At 41.5% G+C, this 18,112-nt stretch overlaps 1 pseudogene; it reads right to left on the bottom strand.

Annotated features, from left to right (window-relative positions):
- Positions 1 to 3,924: 3,924 nt before the first annotated feature.
- Positions 3,925 to 4,930, bottom strand: LOC116836598 (olfactory receptor 6N1-like; annotated as a pseudogene).
- Between the last annotated feature and the right edge of the window lie 13,182 nt (positions 4,931 to 18,112).

Raw genomic sequence — 18,112 nt, 5'->3', positions numbered from 1 at the left:
TGGGACTTGTACAGCATGACTTATATAATTGCAACAGTTTTAAAATCTAATGAACCTTTGTGTAAAATATTTGAGATCATGTACAAACACCAGCTTTCATCTTTGGGAGATGCCTATCCAAGGTGATGGCCTGTTATAAGGATAGCTATTTTCAGAAATGTCCACTAGACGGCAGCATATAATGACTATTATTAAAGGAATGGTGTAAGTAGATAATTTCACCCGTACAACATGCTTTCACTTAGGGAAGAAAAATGAAATGCACAACTACAGAATGGGGGATAAATGGCTTGGCAGCAGCACTTCTGAGAAGGAGCTAGGAGTTGTGGTACATCACAAGTTCAACATGTTTCAGCAATGCAATACTGCTGCAAAAAAAAGGAAATGCAATTTAAGGTTTCATTAACAGAGGCATAATATTCAGGTCTCAGGAGGTGATAGTACTGCTCTGCTTGGCTCTGGTTAGGCCTGAGCTGGAGACTGTGTCCAATTTTGATCAGTATAGAAAGAATGTAGAGAAACTGGAAAGGATCCAGAGCTGAGCGACAAAGATGATTAAAGAGATGGAATGCAAGTCATATGAGCAAAGGCTGAAGGAACTGGGTATGTTTAGTCTGGAAAAAGAGGAGATTAAGGGGGGACATGATAGTGCTCTTCAAATACTAGAAAAGCTGCCATAAAAAAAGATGGAGAAAAGTTGTTCTCTCTTGCCGCAGAGGGCAGGGCAAGAGGCAATGAGTTCAAACTGCAGCATAGCAGATTTAGATTAAATCTCAGGAAAAACTTCCTGAGTGTAAGCACAGTAGGACAATGGAACAGACCGCCTAGGGAAGTCATGGAATCTCCTTCACTGGAAGTTTCCAAAAGGAGGCTGGACAGCCATGAGTCTTGGATGGCTGAGACTGAACAAGTCCTGCATCTTGGTAGGGGGTTAGACTAAATGACCCTTGAGGTCCCTTCTAACCCAATGATTCTATGCTGCCACCTATTGGCCATTTTACAGTATAACTTTCCCATGATTTTGTTGGCTACTGAAATCCATCGGTCACTAGTCACCCCCCTTTCATTTCCTCTACTCTGCTGCCATCTAATGTCGATTTTCCAGCATGACAGCCTGTTACTCTGCTCTCCTCTAGTGGATTCTTCTTATTATAGCTGCCTGTTTCCCACTTTTGACTCTGTCACCTGGTGGACATTATTTAATATAACAGCCCATTTCTCAGTCCGTAACAGCTCCTACTGTCCCCTGTCCATTACAAAGCACAGAGTTCCTTTCCTCTTCAGTGCTCTTTGCTCACCACTGATACGGTGTTATACAGCTTCACCTCCCTTTCCACTTCCCTCCCTTGGTCATTTGGCAACATAAATTCTGCTTTCTTGGTCTTCCACTTTGGCTGCTGTCCATTGGGCTGCACTTTTCCCATTCTTCTTCCCTCTAGTGGTCCCACACAGCATAACTGCATCTTCCCTCTTTCCTTACCTATTGCTAGGTGTGAGCTGTTCAAAACTTTAACCATTGGGAATCAAATCACACAACAGCATGATTGTAACATTAGTGGCCAAAACTACACATACAACATTAGAGGGTCTCAAATGTTTATCGAGGTTTACCATTAATTCAGGGCATTTCTGTTGCTGGGGAGTCTGTTTCCAGTGGAAATACATAGATAGAAACTACAGAGACAGCAGCCCAGTGGTTCTCCAGGCTGAGATTCTAGGAGGCATCTATGTGAGTTAGGCACCTAAATCCTTTTGCAATGGTAGATGGATGCTTAACTCTGTTAGGTCACTTGGAATATCCTTTCTGCAGTGCTGAAGTCCTGCAGCTGCCCAGCTCCCCTGCCCCTGGTCAAACCCTGACGTGCTCAGAGTGGCTGAGCCAGCACTGCTGTGTTTGGCATCACAGGAGTTCTGCTCGTTGCTAGGTGGTAGCCGCTTCCTCTCGTCATAGGCTGTGACATGGCCCAAAGAGGGGACCCTGCATGCAGTAGAGCTGTCCAAGATATCTGGGGCTGGCTGGACACCATGTCTTGAGAACTAGGCCTTTTAGGACATGCATTCATTGCAATGAGTTTTGGGGACACTCATTGTAACAGGTCTCCACCCTTTCGACTGCTCTGTGCAATTGGTGGCAGCAGAGAAGCTCGTGCCCTGCAGGGCCACATGCAGAGTCCCTCATCGGTGACCATTTGACAGACTGGCATCAGTTCTAGAGGTGCCCTGGCTTGTGAGTCTACCTCTTTGTTTGCCCAACCTCCCCGTCTCCAAGGACCGGTGAACCTGGAGCTGTTGCTTTGCTGGAGCTGGTCACAGCCAGGTGTAGCCCAGGTAAGAACTATGAAGCTGTTCATGGCAAAGTGTTCAGATGTCACTGCTGGGGACTGGCTGTTTGCATCTGGCCTGTGTGAATGTAATGAAAGTGGTTGTTTTTCAGAGGGTATGATGGGGATGGAAATAGGCACAATTTCAGAGATGGCAGATTTCCTAGGCTTATGACTCCACAAAGGCTGCACCAAGAGTTTGGACAACAAAAATACCAACATTTATTTTGATAACAATGGCTTTTTTACAGATATATATAAAAAAATTGGTTAAAATTGACTCCACTGCTCCTGGTGTCCAGTTGAAAACTTCATGATGAAAACATGATTTTGGCGACATCCCTCCCTGGCCCTTCTGCTTAGATGGACAATGGGAGTTTTCAACTTAATTTTAATAGGGTTATGCAATGAGATCCCCTGTGTACAGCCTGGAGCTGTGGGACCGCTGTACCCCCTTATCTCTCCAGCCTCAGCTGTCTGTCAGGATGCTTTAATAGTGAGAAGCAGCAACCGCCCTTCCCCCCCCATTGCTTTATCATTCAGGCACAAGCATACACAGACACACTCAATTGAGTTGCAGGAATGCTTTCCAACCTACTCATGAACTATACAGAGGGAGACACCAGCAAATGCCCCAAGCCTTGCAGCCCCAGAAATGTACCATCTTACACTACTCAAGACCTTTTCTTGAACAATGCAAGCTCATTAACTAGTTTGCCACTTCTTCAAAGGAGAGTGGACATGCATCAGCCCTTGTAATCTGAGCAGATTCCCCAAGCATTTTAAACAAACTCACTGGTTAAGATTAAACATTAAAATAAATTTATTAACTAAAGAAAGACAGATTTTAAGTGTTAGGTAACTATCTTTGACCTTTATGCCTAAGAAAAAAAACCCTAAAAACTCATTCTAAATCCTAAACTTTATCAGAGTCAGTAAGATTTGATTCAAACAGCTTTTCTTACCCCACTAGATGCTGCAGCCAGGTTACAGTTCTTAATACCAAGGCTGAATTTCCTTCTCAGCTTAGAATCATCCTCCCCAATTTAAAGTCTTTGTCTTCCAGCCTTCTTGTTGCCTGCAGAATAGGTGGGGTAGGAGACAGGTGGTCTCATGATGCCACTGTCACTTATTTTATACTCTCAATTCATGTCCCTGAACAATATTGGCCCAGACATCTCCTGGTGGGCCTTGCTGAGTCAAAGTTCAGCAATTCTCATTGTGTGGTGCTTGCGCACCTGTTTTACAGAATTGTAAATATCTTGTTTACAATTCCGCTGCCAGTCAATGACTGGTGATGGTCGTTTAACCTTCTTTGTTGTCACTGGAGAGCTAACCGTGGGTGACTCCCAGACTCCCAACATATTCATTAACAACCACATAACAAAATCTGATAATGACATAGACAAGGATGATATACATATTTTGATAGAACAATGTGTTTCAGCATATCATGATGTTTCATATGATACCTTATAAGGCATGCTTTTAATCACAACCACATAGAAAAAGATGAATATAGGGGTTACAGGGGGCTACTGTGAGGTACAGTGCATTATAGGCTCATTACTTCAATCATCCAGGCAACTTTCAAATCATCAGGCTAAATTATAATCTCATGGTCTCTGTATGTTTCTGTGAAAGCCATATTTGCTAACTGCTTTGCTCAAGGTTTCCTTGACTTCTCTGTTTCTCAAGCTGTAGATGAGGCAGTTAACCAGTGGAATTAGAATAGTGAAGCAAAGAGAGAGCACTTTCTTCAGATCTCAGAGTGTATCATGTTTCGGCGGCATGTAGAAAATCATTATAGTGCCATAGAAAATTTTCACCACAGTGAGGTGAGAGGAACAGGTGGAAGAGGCTTTTTGTCTCCCGGTGGTGGAAGGAATTCTTAGGATGGTGGCGCTGATACACACGTAGGATGTCATGGTTAGTAGGAATGGAGGCAGGGTGAATATGGAGACTAATATGAGATCCACCAATATGCTCAGGTGTGTGTCACTGCAGGAGAGTTCCATCAGCAGGATGGGATCACAATAGAAATGGTTAATTTCATTCGGGACACAGAAAATTAAGTGTGATATGAATAATATAAAGATGGTAGCAGCCAAGCTACCATTTAACCATGATCCAGCAGCCAACTGGAGGCAAATCCTAGTATTCATAAGAGCTGAATAATGTAGGGGGTTACATATCGCTAAATACCGATCATAAGACATCACTGCTAGGAGGCAGCATTCCGTACCTGCTAGAGCACAAAAGAAATACACTTGTGAGAGGCAGCCACTGAATGAGATGGTGTTGTTCCCTGTCAGGAGACTGACCAGCATCCTGGGCAGGAGGGTGGAGGTGTAGCAGATCTCCAAGCACAACAAGTTCCCTAGGAAGTAGTACATGGAGGTGTGAAGGTGCTTATCAGCCACAACTAGTGCAGTGATAAGCATGTTCCCAGCCACGGTTGCCATGTAGATCACTAGAAACATGAGGAAGATGATAATTTGCAGGACAGGGAGATCCCCGAATCCCAGGAGGATAAATTCTGTGACAGCTGTTTGGTTTCTCTGGATTATGTCTGCCATGAGTTGAGTCTAGAAATAATAAACCAAATTGTGCAATTGAATTGGAAGAACAGAGCTGAAAGGTAATCAAGTGTCATGAATTAATTCCATAAATATTCACAAACTCCCCACCTTCTCCTAGCTAACAGATGAAATTTTAAGGCTAAACAGACTTCAGTCAAAGTGCAAGGAGTCTCAGTTCGACAACACGTCTTTTGTATCCATGTAGAGCACCTTCTGCCATATCAGAAGAATGACTAATATAACAGTCCATTTCTCTGTTAGCCAAGTACCAATATGCAGATCAGACTCTTTTTTTATCTACTGTCGTATCCCATCTAGTGACATACAGAAGGTTATCAATGATGCTTAAAAGCAGTATTTCACTTCTGGCAATTGCCAGAATCATGCCATGACTTTGGAGTCAAAATCAATAAAAACATCTACTAAAATGTTGAACTGAGATTTCCAGTGCAGCTTATTTTCCTCAGGCATCGATTTTCTTTTATAATTAATGGAAATTAATCTAACAATGTTTCCTAGTAAATTCAGCATTTCAGTGCCCTGTAGGAGAAGGAATAATTCCTGCCCTCCTCACAAGAGATCAGTTTGTGCCATAAATTTATGAAGTGGAGTAAATCCTCCCTTCGTCCCTGTGGTGGTGATGGTGATGTGGTGAGGGACTGGCAATGTTTTTTTCTGTTTCCTGATGCTCACTATATAGCAGTAATAAAATACATCTCTTTGGAGGGTGGATCTTTGGAAGAGACAAAACCACACTGATGTGCAACCCTAACTGGATAGTGACCCTCCACACTCCATAATGATTGTGGGTTGATAACACAAGAACAAGACAGACACTGGAGGGTGGCAAGACACTGTCTCTGAACTCAGAGTCTAGAAACAATCTGGCATGTGTCAATCCATTGGGGCACACTGTGAGCCAGATTCTCAACTCATGTAAATCAAGGTAGCTCCATTTGTGTCATCAGGGCAGATCCCCAACTGAGGACCTGTCACAAGACATGGATCTCATGCTCCATCTCTGTGAAATGAAGCTATGAATGCTGACTGGCACTGCTGTGGGAAGGTGAGGCCAAAACTACTAATATTCACCTGAAGAAGAGCTCTCGGTAGCTCAAAAGCTTCTCTCCTCCACCAACAGGAGTTTGGGCAATATAAGGCATTACTTCACCACCTTGTCCATCTAATATTCACAAACCACATTCATGCCCCTATTTGGTGGTAGTATAGAAATGCACTCAGGAAGATGGTGGTCACCTGTAATTACAGCACAGCCCAAGCTTGAAGTGATGAGCTCTTATTTCTCAGGGCTTGGCCACCAGGGTGTAGGTTCATCAGCTGAGGTTCTTGTCTTTCCACTTTCTGAAGAAACTGGGTTTTCTCATCGAAGACACCTGCAGTTACCTGAAGCGATGAGCAGGTGCATTTGATCTACCTTTGGAAAATGATTTTTCCCTTTGATTTACTAAGTGTAAATGCTGCCTCATATTTGTATTCAGTCACACTTTTTAATATGGTCCCACTTCAACCTTTCTCCCTCTTGCTTCATTTTGCGTCTCCAAAGCTTTGGAGCTAACAATGTCCAGTGGGAATTGTACAGCATGACTTCTATAATTGCAACATTTTTTAAGTTTAAGGATCCTACGTGTAAACTATTTGACATTGTGAACAAACTCCAGCTTTCATTTTTGGGAGATACCTATCCAAGGTGATGGCCTGTTATAATGGCAGCTATTTTCAGAAATGCCCACTAGATGGCAGCATACATTGAATATTATTAAAGGGATAGCGTAAGTAGATCAAGGGTCGGCAACCTTTCGGAAGTGGTGTGCCAATTTTTCATTTATTCACTCTAATTTAAGGTTTCACATGCCATTGATACATTTTAACGTTTTTAGACTGTCTCTTTCTATAAGTCTATAATATTACATACAACAATCGTTTAGTTTAAGTAAATAAGGTTTTTAGAGTGTTTAAGAAGCTTCATTTAAAATTAAATTAAAATGCAGAGCTCCCTGGACTGGTGGCCAGGACCTGGGCAGTGTGAGTGCCACTGAAAATCATCTCGCGTGCTGCCTTCAGCACCCGTGCCATAGGTTGCCTATCCCTGAAGTAGATTATGTCACTCTTACAACATGCTTTCACATAAGGAAGAAAAAACAAATGCACAAATAAAGAATGGGGGGATAACTGGCTTGGCAGCAGAACTGCTGAGAAGGATCTGGGAGTTGTGTTGGATCATAACCTCAACATGAGTCAGCAGAGTGATGCTGTTGCAAAAAAAAAAAAGGAAATGCAATTTTAGTTTGCATTAACCAAGGCACAACATAAAAGTCTCGGGAGGTGATAGTACTGCTCTGCTTGGCTCTGATTAGGCCTCATCTAGAGATGAGGTGTCCAATTTTGGTCACCAATGGATAGAAAGGATGTAGAGAAACTGGAAAGGATCCAAGGGCAAGTGACAAAGATGATCAAAGAGATGGAATGCAAGCCATATGCGCAAAGGCAGAAGGAACTGGGTATGTTTAGTCTGGAAAAGAGGAAATTAAGGGGGACATGATAGTGCTCTTCAAATATTTGAAAGGCTTCCATAAAAAAGATGGAGAAAAGTTGTTCTCTCTTGCCACAAAGGGCAGGACCAGAGGGAATGGGTTCAAACTGCAGCATAGCAGATTTAGATTAAATCTCAAGATAAACTTCCTAACTGTAAGCACAGTAGGACAATGGAACAGACTGCCTAGGGAAGTCGTGGAATCTCCTTCACTGGAAGTTTCCAAAAGGAGGCTGGACAGCCATGAGTCTTGGGTGGCTGAGACTGAACAAGTCCTGCATCTTGGCAGGGGGTTAGACTAGATGAACCTTGTGGTCTCTTCTAGCCCAATGATTCTATGCTGCCACCTAGTGGCGATTTTATAGTATAACTTTCCCATTATTTTCTTGGCTACTGAAATCTATTGGTCATTCGTCAGTATTTCTGACATCACCCCCCATTTCATTTCCTCTACTCTGCTGCCATCCCATGTCAATTTTCCAGCATGACAGCCTGTAACTCTGCTCTCCTCTAGTGGATTCTTCTTGCTATAGCTGCCGGTTTCCCATTTTTGACTCTGTCACCTAGTAGACATTTAGTATAACAGCCCATTTCTCAATCCATAACATCTGCTATATAATTTCTGCTTTCTTGCCCTTCCACTTTGGCTACTGTCCATTGGCCATTGGGATGCACCTTTCCCATACTGGGAGGAAGCACAAGGAGGAGGGTAAAAGACAGGAAGCCTTGTGATTCATACTGAGAATTAGGGGAATCAGTTCATTATTTTAGGTGCATGTACACGAATGCAAGAAGTCTGGGAAACAAGTAGGAAGAATTGGGAGTCCTGGCATAATCAAGAAACTATGATTGGAACAACAGAAACTTGCTGGGGCAGTTCACATCACTGCAGCACTGTCATGGATGGGTATAAATTGTTCAGGAAGGATAGGTACAGGAGGAAAGGTGGAGGAGTTGCATTGTATGTAAGAGAGTGGTATAATTGCTCAGAACTCCAGTTTGGAACTGGAGAAAAGCCTGTTGAGTGTCTTTGGGTTAAGTTTAGAGGCAAGAACAACAAGGGTGATGTGGTGGATGTATGGTATAGACTACCGGATCAGAAGGATGAGGTAGATGAAACTTTCTTCGGACAACTAACTGAAGTTTCCAGATCACAAGCCCTGGTTCTAATGCGAGTCTTCAATCACCCTGACACCTGGTGGGAGAGCAATACAGCAATGCACAGACAATCCAGGAAGTTTTTGTAGAGTGTTGGGGACAAACTTCCTGGTACAAATGCTGGAGGAACCAACTAGGGGCCGTGCTCCTCTTGACCTGCTGCTTGCAAACAGGGAAGAATTGGTAGGGAAGTAGAAGTGGCTGGAAAGCTAGGCAGCAATGATCATGAGATGGCTGAGTTCAGGATCCTGACAAAAGAAAGAAAGGAGAATAGCAAAATATGGACTGTGGACTTCAGAAAAGCAGACTTAGTCTCCCTTAGGGATCTGATGGGCAGGATCCCCTAGGAGTCTAACATAAAGGGGCAAGGAGTCCAAGAGAGCAGGCTGTATTTTAAAGATGTCTTCAGATTCACTTTTATTGCTCTTCTCTGAACTCAGTCAATGTTTCCAAAATATTTCTGACATTGAGTTGCTCAGAGGACCATTAATTTCTCTGCATTGGGAGATACCAGAGGAATTGGCCACGAAGCTATATGAGCTAAAACATATGAAACAAATATTGGAAATCCTATTGCTTCATATTTCATAAACATCACTGAACAAGATACAAGAAAATGTCCCAGAGGTAGAAATCTTATACAGAACCCAGAAAAATGGGTGAGCTGGTTCAATAGATTTTTCCATCCTTTACGTCTCTGAATCTTTGATTACAAACTACTGAATCCTTGCTATGGGATACAATGTCTATAGAGAAATGCACCAATGAAGAAGATCTGTGTATCCTTATCTGTCAAAATTTAGACTGAGATTTCAAAGTCACCTCATTGATTTGAATGATCAATTATTAATAAAATCATGCAAAATGGACTTCCAAACCCCTTTGGCCACTTTGAAAATCTCTACCTGGGGTTACACTGCTGTCACTGATGGCAGAAAATAAAGATAATGGAGTTGTATGGGGTATACTGTGAAATGATTAGCATGTGTCACTGAGGGAGGAATCTGAAGGCAGCTGCGTTGTACAGCCATCAGTATGTATGGAATTTAAGACAATGTTTTACCTCAGTTGTACGTGAGGGTAAAACTGGGCCTGTATTTGAAACTTAGCTAAGAATCCTCTTGCTAAAGCTGATCAATGAGCCTAATACTATACATGTTTTTCTCCTATAGCTGTGTCGCTTCTACAGGGTTAACAGGAAAATAAATAATACAACTCATTTGAGTCAGTAGAGCCAGCAGACATGATTTGGAGTATAGGCAGGCAGCCTGTTAAATAAAAAAATATATTTGCTAAATTGTCATCTTTCAAACTAAAACCTCCTCTTAACTATAATAAGAAATGTACAACCACATAGCAAAGCAAAAAAATGGAGTCCATTTGGTAGTTCTTCAGTCCTCTGTATCTTTTCTGCTACATAATACATATAAACAGTTTCTCTCCTTCTTCTTTCTTTCTTTTCATGTCCAACGCTCCACAGAGCATATCCAAGGCAAGAAATGTTCAAGCAAACCACCCTGACTGAGTTTCTTCTCCTGGGATTCTCTGACATTAGGGAGGTGCAGGTTCTACACTTTGTGGTGTTTCTAGTCATTTACTGGAAGCGCTGGTGGGGAATCTTATCATCCTGGTCATAGCCCTCAACTGCCAACTTCACACCCTTGTGTGCTTCTTCCTTGGAAACTTGTCTTTCCTAGATGTCTGCTACATCTGTTACTGTTTCTAAATCCATGGTCAATTCCTTGACCAACACCAGACTGATCTTTCTCTGATTGTCACCCGAGTCTTTTTGGTTCCCACCTTAGCTTTTGCAGAGATGATTTTTCTAGTGGTCATGGCATATGATTGCTATATTGCTGTCTGCCATCCCCTACATCACAGAGTGATTATGAACAAGGCTATGTGTGCCCAGATGGCATCTGGATACTGGATCAGTGGTGTCCTCTACTCGGTGCTGCAAACTGGTCACACTGTCAGGTTATCGCTCTGCCACTCCAAAGGTATTGGGCAGTTTTCTGAGATATCACACAGCCACTAAAGAGCTCTTGCTACAAAACATCAGCTAATGAAATTTTGGTTATTGTCTGTGTTTTATTTTTTGTTTTACTTTTCATTGTTTCAACCACCATTCAGAGAATCCCTTCTGCACAGGGCAAGTACAAAGCCACCTCTACCTAACTGCCTCACCTGATTGTTTTTTTCATTATTTGAGCACCACAATCTTCACCTACATGAGACCAAAGTCAATGTCCTCACTGTATAAGGACCTGCTGGCTGCTGTATTTTACTCTGTTGCCACCACTGTAGAATCTGGTGGTTTATAGCCTGAGAAATAAGGAGAGAAAAGGTTCCCTGCGGAAAATGCTACTCCGGTTAGTCTTGATAAAAAATGCATCATGAAACCAAGGCCCATGTAGCAGCATATGCAGTGACAACAAATCCAGGAAAGTCTTCCTCTAACTTTCTGCAGCCAGAAGGATGTCAGAGATGCATTAAATTACCTTTTCGGGTAGTGCTAATGTCCCATCGCAGTCTTGGGTACACTTTCATTCTCAGACCCCATCACTTAGAATATGGGCTTACGCACTCACAGGATATTATCCCTTCAACGTAGACTTGAGTATCCCAGGGCTGAGTGTTGTGAACTGCAAGTTTCCTCATGCAATATTGAAGCTTGAATAATAGAGCCATTACCATATTTTACTAATGAAATAAACCATACTAACAAATGTGTCTAGGGCTTTAGTACCCCTAACCAACATTACTATACCTGCAAAAGTTTCTAATGTAGACCTCGCCTAAGGGTAGTGAGAATTGTAGCCCATAGGACCAGCCTGCTAGCTTGCTATATTATATATCCTTTTTTTCTTTATTAGTTTGATTATATTATTTTGGTTTTAATTTTTATATTGAATAATTTCAGTAGACATTAATTAATTGTATTTGGTTGTAAGACAAGGAACCTACAGGCCTGTATCCTATATGATTAGCTAAAGGAAGTTAGCATGAGTTTTTGAAAACTTTGGCATAGATAAATGGCCTACGGTTACCCTTTTAGACTTTGGGGAACTGAATGTATTTACCAAAATTCTGGGTCATACTGGTAACCCCAAGAAACACCACAAGAACATGGAAATAATGGTTCAGGCCAAAGGTAACAGGTTTTGAGAATGAGATAATTGGCTTTAATATGCACGGATATGCTTTTAATATGTATGAATATGCTAGTCTATACAGTAAGTGTATTCTAAGATTATGTGGATGAGGAAATAAGATTTGGGCATGGAAGGCTGGACACTGACATGAATATTCAGGATAGCACCAAGATCCTGTAAGAAGGCAAACCACCATGTGGAAAGAGCTTTTTAGTTCCTTTTGTTCTTTTCATTTTAGCTGTTAGCTTAGCCTTTAAGTATAACTTAGCTATTCAGCCCCTGACCCTAACCACCACCATCTCGGCATTGAGGAACATGGACCATTGCACTCATTTGGCATGCCAGAGACAAGCCTGGTCCTTTGTCTCCCATCATCAAGTCTCCATGGAAGGGTATGAGTATGGTAGTCAAAATAGCCTTGTAAGGAACGTTACTACCGATACCCCTCGAATTGTATTGTTTCTTTTTGGTTCTGTGGTTTGGAGCTTTGATAACTTTTTCCTTTATTTTAATAAAAATCTTTAAAGCTTGTCTTTGTCCTCAGTGTGAGTGTTCTTGCCACCCGCCCCCCTCCCCCCCCAGGGTCTTTACAAAGTATTGAACTCTCTACATTTAATTCTGTAGCTTGATTTTAGGACAAGAATCTGATTATCTTCTGGTCAGATCATTGGTGAGCCTATAATATTTCAGCCCTCTAAAAATCAGGTCAACAGAAACAAGGAGCTAAAAAATGTGCTGAGAAAATTGATAGGGACAGTATTTTTCACCAAGCAAAAATAATTCCCACCACATCTGGTCATTATTTCTATGTTCCTTAGCTTTGTTATATCACACGATAAATAAGGAGATAAAAGAGGAAGTTTACTGGTCACTAAAAGAGAAAATGTTTTGAAACATTAAATGTTCGCGTTTTTACAAGAGGATTTAGGATCATTGCGTTGACTTACTGTATTTTCAATATTTCCACTCTGGACTTTTGACATCAGTGAGTGATAGTTATTGCTATCTTAGGTCAGTTCAATAGCTCTTCTGTGAAATGAGCTGGGGTGGGAAAATAGAGGTTACTTTTATGATAGGAGTTAGGAGCTGACAGAAAAAAAAGCCAACAACAAATATCAGATTTGGGATTCACTGGCCCCACTTTGTTGGCAGTCTGTACGGATAGTAAAATGACTTAGGATCAGTTCTAAACGGTATTTAGGTGCCCAGTGGGATTTCAAAATGCCTCTAGATGTCTAACACCCATGAAAATCAATGAGTTTTAGGTGCCTAGATGTTTTGAAAATCCTACTTGGTGCCTAAATACCTTTAAAAATCCAGACCTAAGTAACTTTCCTTTAGGTCAAAAAGGAAGTCTGTGGCAGAGCAGACTCTTCAGTCACTTCCAAGCAAAGAAAGAGACAGAGAGATAGAGATGAACTGCAAACCTGATTTTTTGATCCAAAACCTGACACAATTCCATTTTGAGATAACGTTTGAAAGGTTTTGTTTTCATTACAACATGGAATGGAAATTTATTTTTAAACTCTGATAGCTAAGGCCTAGTGATAGTTATTGTTAGCATGAGGTCACACGAGGCCTAATAAGAGCGAGCAGTAGCATGTAATCCTGGGTCAGAAAATGTAGCAATATATAACTATGATAGAGAGTCTAGACTGTAAAGGCTTTGTTTATTTATTTAATTATATAAAGCACCTTCTATCAGCTCACATGTTTGTGAGAATTGTCAGTACCCCCAAAATGAGTAGCAGGAATAGCAAGTATAGGCAAGAGGCAAAGACTGAAGCAAATATGGTCTCAGAAATAGACTCAGACCCAAACCTCAGCAGGTCCTCGGGATTGCAGGATGGTGACAACCTTAATGCTTAATCACACCTTAAGGAGAACCCACAGCTCCATGGATTCATGAGTATAGATGATGTGAGGTTAGCTTTTATTCTCATCTTGTTTTTCTAGTTCTGTGATTTTGCTTATGTTGATCATGATATTAATAAAACTCATAGTCTCTGTGTGTCTCACCAATCATTTTCCTTATTAATTTCTAAGTAGCCACCAAAGAATGAAACTGTTATTAGTGACAAATTCATTTTGCACCCCAAATTAATTTAACGGCTACAAGGTGATGATTAGAGCTGGCTGCAACATGCCATTTACATTCCTTGGGAAATTCTGACGTTTCAAAATTTGTTTTCATTCCAAGCCAAAATGAATACTGAAATGTCAAAATTTCCTGCAGAACAAAAATTCTGAAAAAAAATTAATATCTAGAATGTTTGGATAGAAAAATGATAAGAACCCAATGTCAATGGATAGGAACCACGTGTGTCATTTCCACATGGCCAGGGCTAGAAATCAGGAGTCCCTGGCTCCCAGTCATGAGCTCAGCCATTGAGCATTAGCCGTTCTGCCCTGTATCTCTGTTTTCACATTAGTTTGGTGAAATTTTAGACCACACACACAGCACAAAAAGGTTAAGCTCTGTCTCTGGTCCTCTGCTTTTGAGCTGTGCAGGGCTCCAGGCTCATGTGCAATGCTGGGGAGGATCTGGGTACATGTAGGTACCAGTGACATAGGGGAAGGTAGGAGAGAGGTCCTGGAGGTGAAATTTAGGCTGCCAGGTAAGAGATTAAAGTTCAGGACCTCCATGGTAGCATTCTCTGAAACGCTTCCAGTTCCACAAACAGGGTCTGTTAGACAGGGTCTCAAACCGTGTGTGAGATGATGGTGTAGGGAGAAGGATTTTAGGTTTATTAGACACATAACTTTAAAAATCTGATCCAAAGTGACTCTCCATTTCCTTGAGTCTAAATCTCTAGTAATCTAAGATGTCCAGCTGAAAATCCATCCCTGTGTGAAATAGATCCAGATGCTCCTTGAGGGATTCTGTATGTTTGATTTCTTTCCTCTCTCTTGTTACTAAGGACAATTAGAGTTTCTTGGCAACATCATGGCAGAAGATCTTTGGGGATAATTCACTTGTGGTCATGAAAATATATATAAGTAACCATAGTGTGGCACTTTGGGAATCCTGCTTAGATTGTGCCATTCACTGCTATCCGGGTGAATTAGACAGGGATTTTTATTGAGGATATTTGGGAGTGGGGGTGATTCTCTGTTTCTCAATTCCACTGGCAATTCTAGTAGATTAATTAATGGATCATAACTAAAGCAAATCAAAGCCAGCTGCCCAGATCCTAAGAAGTACAGCAAACGCTGAAGTCAATGGAGCCACACAGATTTATACAATCTGGGAATCAGGCGCATTGACTTCAAAGAGGCTATGATGAATTCTACCAGTTTAGGGACCTTGTTCAATATGGTTAGTGTGTGTTTGTCTGAGTTTGTGTACAGTTCATTTGGTACATGTTTGTTTCCTTTACTCTCTTGGTGTGTGTGTCTAGAACTGTATTTGTCTGGAATTTGTATGGATGTGTTTGTAGTTCTATACGGGTGAGGTCATGTTTGTCTGATCATATTTGTGTGTTTTATTTTATTTGTAGGTTTGTGTGTGTGATTCTGTTTGCAGTTGTTTGTGTCATTGTGTTTTTTATGGTCATATACCCGGGTTAACCATTTTTTGCATGTTCTTAAGTGTGTGTCTAACTGCATTTGTCTACTCATCTGTGTGTGTGTTTCTCATTGTGATTGACTGTAGGTTTGTGTGCGAGATTGTCTGTTGTGAATGTATGTTCATCTGTGTATGTTGAATTGTTTTGGAGGGGATTTTCCAAAGAAACTAAGTAAGGAGCACTAGTCACACAGAAACTCCAGAGACATGTATCTCTGTCTTTCTAGGCACTTTTAAAAATCCTACACAAGGTCTGAGATTGTGTTTGCTTATTGTGTCTTTGTACTCATGTGTTTGTCATAGAAACATAGCTCTGGAAAGGTTCTTGAGAAGTCATCAAATCCAGCCCCTTGTGCTGAGGCAGGAAACCTAGACCATCCCTGACAGATGTTTGTCCACTGTCTTCCGATAAACCTCCAGTGATGGGATTCCACTGCCACCCTTGGAAGCCTTTCCCAGAGCGTAACAGCCTTTATTTCATTATAGAGACAAGGTGGGTGAGGTAATATCTTTTACTGGACCATCTTCTGTTGGTGAGAGAGACAAGCTCTTGAGCTTAGACAGAGCTCTTCTTAAGGTCATTATTTCATTATGTCATTGTGTTTGTATTTGTATGTTGTGTAATATGTGAAAGATGGTTTCAAAGAGGATGGTGATCAATTGTTCTCCTTGTCCTCTAAGGGTAGGACAAGGAGGAATCACTGTAGTTTGCATCTGGACAGATTCAGGTTAGATATTAGGAAAAACTTTCCCGCTCTAAGGATAATGAAGCTCTGGAACAGGTTACTTAGGGAGGCTGTGGAATCCCCGTCACTGGAGATTTTAAAGAAAAGGTTGGAAAAACACCTGTCAGAACTGATCCAAGTTTATTTGGTCCTGCCTGAGCACTGGGAGCTGGACTAGATGACCTGTTGAGATCTCTTCCAGCCCCACATCTCTGTGATTCGATGTCTACTTATATCTGTAGATTTCTTTGTGTCAGACTATTGTGTATGTATCTTGATGACTAAAGCCAGACTTTTCTAAGGGAGCTATGGACCAGTTTTTTAAAGATATTTAGGCACCTCGTGGGATTTTCAAAAGATCTAGGTGCCTAACTCCCATTGAAATCATTTGGACCTTAGTGATTTTGGATGCCTCAATTTTCAGTTTTCTAATGTGTGATGCCTTAAAGAGGGCTGATTTTCAGAAATTGATGAAGAATCATGTCCCCTTAAGATAACTTAAATTGGGCAACTGAGAATCTTTTAAGTAGCTTTGAAAATGTTAGTCATAGGGAGATATTTTTAAAGGCATGAGGGATAGTTAGGCCTCTGGATCCCATTTCAAAGACAGCTTGTCTTTAAAATCCTCCCCCTTCCTCAGTGCCAACTCTCAATGCCATATTAAATATTGTACTTGAGCTTCCACTCATCTGGGCAGTCCCTGCCAACTCAACATAACTTGACTAAGTATGAATGTCACGTCTCATCTAAATGAACACTTAGTTTGCAGCAAGCTGGGATGCACTAAGTATCAGACTGGATGCTACTGCCACACACTAATAGCTTCCCAGTGCACTTTGAGCTACCCCCCTTGCAAAGCAGGATAGATCAAAGCACACTAGGGGACTGTTAGTGCACTGTGGCAGTGTTCAGATGGACACTTGTTACACGGTAGGCTAGATTTACACCCGGCACTAAGTGTCCATACAGATAAGACCTCAGCGGCAGTATGAAAGTCTTGGGGCTTATGTGCTTTATGACAGGGTGGAAGAGGAATATTAGTTAGGTGAGGAGGAGAGAGTGGGGGGTGGCCATAGTCACGAAGGACATAGAAAGAGAGCAAGAGACAGACAGACACCCAAGAAAGAAAGAAAGACTAATCTAGCCATGATGATGACCATAGGTAGGAGTGAGTGAGTGATTAGAAGGAGATAAGGGGAACTAGTTGATTCTTTCTTCTACTGCTGAAAAGTGTTATTAGGTTTATATGTGTCATATTTTATGTTGTACCTGGGCCCAGATGGGATGTAGATGAGGAAATGGTGTGTGCTGGTTGGCTGGGAGGTGGCATAGAAAATGCATGGAGGTGGCAGTGGGAAAGGTTGGTATGAAACACACTAGCGATGGGAGAACTTTGTGGAGCTTTATAAATTTAGTACCAGAGTTGTATAGAAGGGAATTTTCTGGTACAGGATTCCTATTGTATTGACCTGACCAGAACTGAAACAGCATTCTCTCCTCGCAGCGCTATAGATAGGGGTTATCCTCTCCTCAATCAATGACTAATTTAAGTCTGCAGCCCAAATTTGTGTTGAGTAGAAATAGCTAAGCACATAACAGCATAGATACGCTTAAACATATACAAACACAGAAACCATACATACACGCTACTGCACTTACACAAGCACAAACACTTTCACTACCACAAATACACACAGCAAAACATACACAGATAAAGCACGCAATCATATCATAGAATCATAGAATATCAGGGTTGGAAGGGACTTCACGAGGTCATCTAGTCCAACTCCCTGCTCAAAGCAGGACCAATTCCCAACTAAATCATCCCAACCAGGGCTTTGTCAGGCCTGACCTTAAAAACTTCCAAGGAAGGAGATTCCACCACCTCCCTAGGTAACCCATCCAGTGCTTCCCCACCCTCCTAGTGAAAAAGTTTTTCCTAATATCCAACCTAAACCTCATACACATAAACATACACATTGAAACACACACATGCAGATGCTACCAGAATCACACAAAAGCACACACAGCTGAACACACAAACACCTCAAT

Source organism: Chelonoidis abingdonii, chromosome 25, assembly GCF_003597395.2.
Source record: "Chelonoidis abingdonii isolate Lonesome George chromosome 25, CheloAbing_2.0, whole genome shotgun sequence".
Taxonomy (NCBI): Eukaryota; Metazoa; Chordata; order Testudines; family Testudinidae; genus Chelonoidis; species Chelonoidis abingdonii.
This window is presented reverse-complemented; position numbering and strand designations above follow the sequence as displayed.